This window comes from Octopus bimaculoides, chromosome 7 (assembly GCF_001194135.2).
Source record: "Octopus bimaculoides isolate UCB-OBI-ISO-001 chromosome 7, ASM119413v2, whole genome shotgun sequence".
In the NCBI taxonomy this organism is placed as follows: Eukaryota; Metazoa; Mollusca; class Cephalopoda; order Octopoda; family Octopodidae; genus Octopus; species Octopus bimaculoides.
The window spans coordinates 49,022,071-49,027,359 of NC_068987.1; the positions used below are offsets into that span (position 1 = coordinate 49,022,071).

Here is a 5,289-nt window from a genome sequence, read left to right on the forward strand (position 1 = left end):
TATATATATATATATATATATATATATATATGCATATATACATATGTATATGTACATGCTTACATCTGTGCACATATATATATATATGCATATGTGGCCACAGGACATCATGAAATGTGTACAACAAAAAAATACAACGTATGAGTACATGTAATATGAACTATTTTTCGAACAACAAAAGACACAAATGAGAAACAAGACAAACAACATAAAGAACGACCCTTCTTCAGTTGTTAGCTGTTTTTCTACCCTCGTATTTTGAGCATTTAACAACAATATATATGCTTTCAATAAAACAGTTGCTTCCGCAAAGCAAATTAAATAAAATTTGGGATTTTGCGGAGGGTCAAAATTGGTAACACAAATAGGACAGTGAAAACAAACAGGAAGGGCTGCTTGTGTTATCAAATGTCTAATGATATTTTTATACTCATGCACACACATACATACAACTGATATATATAAACAAATACATATACATATGCTACGCGTTAATACTAGGATATATACAGATATATAAATAATACAGACTTTTAACGGCTATCCTCTTCAAATTAAACTACACACACACACACATAGACAAATCAATCTGATTTGCTAAGATTTTATAATAATAAATACATAGGCAATAATATACATTGATTATGTAAACCAACATAAATTTACATAGATAATGGTTTTATTTTAAATTTTACTTTATATCATACATTTATTATTATTTGGTTTTTATTTATATTTTTTACCCTTATACTTTATTTTTATTTTTTAATGTCATTTTAAAAAATTATTAGCATACACATACATACAATAGATATGTATTTCTTAATTTTCTTAGTCTATTGATAAAATCCAATCCATCAACATGTAACTATTTCTATTGTACTCTCGCTCTGATGAGATTCTCCCCAATGTTATTCAAAATGCTATTTTATTCTAATCTTTAGATTTATTCCAATCTTTGAATTTGCAATTATATATTGGATTGAATTGAAACATATGTAGGCCTTATTTTGGCAGTATGTTAATAAATTAATTTGATATCCTTATCAACTCTCCATTTTTCTTTAATCATATTTATATATATTCATATGTATAATCCTTTTGGATTAATCCAGAAATCGGGCTGATTTGGGAATAACGAATTTTAAAAATTTCTGTTAGCTTGCTTTCCTCGTTTGAGCATGCAGTGTATTTATAGTGAAAAATATTGTATGTGGTTAGATGATCTAAAGTCTATTTTTCAGCATATTGGCATAGAAAATTTTTTTCTTTTGCCCTTATTTATAATTGTTTATAATTTTCACCTTAGAAAGTATTTTAATATGCTGGCCGCTGATAAAATTTTTTTTGAAAAATTTTATCCTTATATTAGAAGTAAATTTATTTCCATTCACTTTGGGACTGATAACCACTTTACATGAGTTTTCCTGACTGTCAATACATGCTGAGGCTTGCTACAGAATTTCTGTTTAGATATATTTGGGGTACTTAATGTACTCATGACTTCACATCTGCTTTATCCATGGGTATATGTATTCCATTTATTCTTATCATGTTTCTCGCTGATGAAGGAAGAATCCTTTTGGATTAAGCCAGAAATCGGACCGATTCAGGAATAACGAATTTTAAACATTCCTGTTAGCTAACTTTCCTCATTTCAGCATGCTGTGTATTTATAGTAAAAAATATTGTATGTGGTTAGATGATCTAAAGTTTATTTTTCAGCATACTGGCATAGATATTTTTTTCTTTTGCCCTTTTGTGTATGTATATATATATATATATATATATATATACATACACACACACACACACAACAGGCTTCTTTCAGTTTCTGTCTACCAAATCTACTTACAAAGCTTTGGTTGGCCCAAGGCTATAGTGGAAGACACTTACCCAAGGTGTCATGTAGTGGGACTGAACCCAGAATCATGTGGTTGAGAAGCAAGCTTCTTATGACACAGCCTGTGTATCCTGGTTTTAGAATAGTCCTACTATTTCCCTGCATGTTGTATACAATGACCAAAAGAGTTGGTGTCAGGAAGCATATCCAGCTGGAAAATATGGTCTCAGAAAAAATATTCAACCCATGTGATATGTTGATTTAGGCATGGTTATTCAAAGTGCTAGAAATACTAGCCAAATTCTCTCACATTACTTGCTTCTATGTTTTGAAAAGCGAAGGATACAGTGGATAATGTTCTTTAAATATTCCTTAAAAGACAGGTTGGTCATTTATATGCACATGCATATGTATATGTGTGTTGTGTCTCCTTGTGAATATGTGTCAATATGTATAATATGTTATGTGTATTTGTGTATAAACTTTCTTTGTGTGTGAGGAATGCATACACATTTGAAAGCTGCTGAATTTGTTCAACTTTACAGGATTTGCTTTCTAAATCATTCGATACAGGCTCTAAATTATTTGACAAAGACTAGAATTGTTCCCTTTATTTTGTTTATTTGATAGTACATTCTGCTGACTTCTTTGTCTCATAATGTTCGACTAATACTTTTTTATGTTCTTAAATCCTGATGATCAAATTAATTTTCTTCTTTTTCTCGTTGGTAATACCATATGTCATCAATATATACTTAATACATTATATGTATTTATATTTATTCCACTATTAATTATTCTACCTCATATATTTCACTATATTCCACTATTACTTTTTATATATTTAACTTACTGAAAAGTAGCCTGTATTCAATTACAACCTATTTACTTATTACATTGCATGTATGTATTTCTTGACTTAAGCAGAGTGAAAAACAAAAGTAATTGAAATTTCAGAAGGTCAAAATTTGTTGCTCTTCAGAAAATGTTGTTCTTCAGAAACTTTTACAGAAAATGTCAATAATAATGCTTATTATGTACATACATTTGTAGCTTTTGCACAATGCATCCAATATGTTGTAAATGCACAACTTTTGCATAAACTAAGCCTGCTGTTCCTTGAAAACCTTTAGAAAATATATGTCACCTGTTTGTAAGATTGTATGCCCTTGTTGTTGCTGTTGTTGTTGTTGTTGGCACTCCGTCGCTTACGACGTTGAGGGTTGTATAAATATGCATATATATTGGTAGTTTTGAGTACATATATGTGAAATTAGGTAGAGCATTTAAATGGTCAAACAGAATAATAGATTGAAATTTTTGCACAAGACCAGTAATTTTGGGGGAGAGGATAAGTCAATTACATTGACCCCAGTGCATAACTGGTACTTATTTTAATGACCCTGAAAGGATCAAAGGCAAAGTCGACCTCAGCGGAATTTGAACTCCAAATGTGAGGACAGATGAAATGCTGCTATAAACATTTTGCCTGGATTGCAAATAATTCTGTCAGCCCACCACCAAATCTTGTTGTTGAAATTTTTCTTGTTCTTCTACTGGTTGTTGTTATTTTTGTACTTCTTCTTCTTCTTGTTCTTATCCAATTTCTTCTGATTCTTTTTGTTCTGATTCTTTTTGACCCAGTTCTAGTTGTTTCTTTTGATTTCTTTGTTCACATTCTTTCCTTCTTTTGCTGCTGCTGCTGCTGCTGCTGCTACTACTACTACTACTACTACTACTACTACTATTACTACTACTACTGCTACTACTACTACTGCTGCTGCTGCTAGTTGAACTAGTTACATTTAAGATAGCTGAGTTCCCTATGTGTTCTTTTGTCACCTTTGAAATTTTCAATTTCTAAATACTGGCTTTTAGAGATCACACAAGTACCATGTTGAATGCCCTCAATAGTTTTACATGTAAAACCATTTGGTGAAGAAAAGTTAAATAGATCCCAGCTAAATGAAAGCATTAGGATGTTTTGGTGGCAGATATGAAAATGTGTTTCAGTGACTTCTTAGTTTTTAATTTCTTTAAACCAATGATGCTTTGGCTATAATGGTACACTGCCTTCAATAGTAACCATTTCATTCTAGTATTATTCCTGCTTAAAATGAGTGTATGTGTGTATGTTGTTATATATAACCTGAGCAGCCATGAAACCTGTTCTAGGATCTTCTTTCATACTCTAACTTTTCATCACCTAGCATAAAGCTGCCAGCCTTTCTATTGTAGTCTTAGTCTGAAGGTAATTTAGTCTTGTTGTAGTCTTAGTCTGTGGGTAATTTAGACTAAATTAACCTCATGGCAACCTCACGACTGTTGGTGCCATGGGAAATGCACCCAGTATACTCTGTAAAGTGGTTGGCATTAAGAAGGGCATCCAGCTATAGACACCATGCCAAAACAGACATTGGAGTGCGATATCATCCTTGGACCCAATGTACTCTCACGTAACCCATGCAAGTATGGAAAAGTAAATGTTAAAACAATAATGATTATATATACATATATATATATATATATATATATATATATATACATACACACATACACACACACATGTGTGTACGTGTATCTCTCTCTCTCTCTCTGAGCATGTGTGTATATATTAACATGTAATAAACAAAATTTGTATGTTGAACAAAAATAAAAATGCCACTAAGGTTTCAACCTTTATGCATAGACCAACTTGCCACGTTCTATAAAAGACTGATAAAATAAGCATCAAAGTCCTGGAGTCATTATAAATGACAAATCCCTTGAATGTGATGTTCCAGCTTAGCCACAGTCTAATGAGTTAAACCATTCAAAAGAATAAAAATTTTAAAATAATATATGTAATAGATGTAGATATTTTACATTTTTACTATGCATATCTATGGTCATTACTTTGGTAATATAAGCAATATGCAATTTTATGTTTCTGAACATATAGCTAATAACACACACACGTATGTGCACAGACGCATAAACACATACATAACTTGTTGGTGTAGGTGATACATGCTGGAAACATGAGTGGATGCTTGTGCAGGAAAATATTTCTTTTTTTTACTTTCAATGGAAATTTTATCTCTTTACAGACGTTTTCATTGCTGAGTACTTTAACTTTTATGAACACAGACAGATTTTCATATCAAATAAAACCTGTTTCTAAGTAAGCAAGCAAGCAACTTGCTTTATGTAATGAATCTATATATACAACATACAAAGAAGAAATACAATTTATTTTTGGAGATAGTAAAATATATAAAAATAATTATCTAAACAGATGATTAGGTAGATTAATCACTTTATAAACTAATGGATGTGTGTGTGTGTGTGTGTGTGTGTGTGTGTGTGTGTGTTGTGTGTGTGTGTGATTATGATAATAATAATCATCATCATTGTTTTAACTTCCACTTTTCCATACTTGTATGGGTTAGACAGAGTTTCTTGTG

At 31.1% G+C, this 5,289-nt stretch overlaps 1 long non-coding RNA gene across 1 annotated transcript in view; it reads right to left on the minus strand.

Moving 5' to 3' along the window:
• LOC128248378 (uncharacterized) overlaps nucleotides 1-2,088 on the minus strand; it is an 18,491-nt gene extending 16,403 nt beyond the window's left edge. Inside the window, exon 1 of the long non-coding RNA XR_008264616.1 lies at nucleotides 1,897-2,088. This is a non-coding gene — a long non-coding RNA (uncharacterized LOC128248378). The remainder of the gene's footprint in view (nucleotides 1-1,896) is intronic.
• Between the last annotated feature and the right edge of the window lie 3,201 nt (nucleotides 2,089-5,289).